Source organism: Octopus bimaculoides, chromosome 6 (genome assembly GCF_001194135.2).
Source record: "Octopus bimaculoides isolate UCB-OBI-ISO-001 chromosome 6, ASM119413v2, whole genome shotgun sequence".
Taxonomy (NCBI): domain Eukaryota; kingdom Metazoa; phylum Mollusca; class Cephalopoda; order Octopoda; family Octopodidae; genus Octopus; species Octopus bimaculoides.
Window position 1 is genome coordinate 106120522 of NC_068986.1, and position 296 is coordinate 106120817.

The 296-nt window shown below is 32.4% G+C and overlaps 1 protein-coding gene across 3 annotated transcripts in view; it reads left to right on the plus strand.

Moving 5' to 3' along the window:
• Positions 1–296, plus strand: part of LOC106871985 (FMRFamide receptor) — a 337948-nt gene that overhangs the window by 3944 nt on the left and 333708 nt on the right. The window lies entirely within an intron of this gene.

Sequence of the window (296 nt, forward strand, 5' to 3'; positions counted from 1 at the left end):
ACTAACAGATTTCGATAAAAGGGGGAAAATGAGAAAAAAAAAGTAAAATTCCATTCAAAAGGGATCAGGAAAAAAAAACAGACAGATAAATAGATAGATAGATAGATAGATAGATACATACATACATACATACATACATCAGACACATGCATAAATACATACATAAATACATACATACATAAATATATACATACATACACACAGAAATTCATACATACCTACAAAGAAAGAGGGAGAGAGAGAGAGAGAGAGAGAGAGAGAGAGAGAGAGAGAGAGAGAGAGAGAGAGAGAGAGAG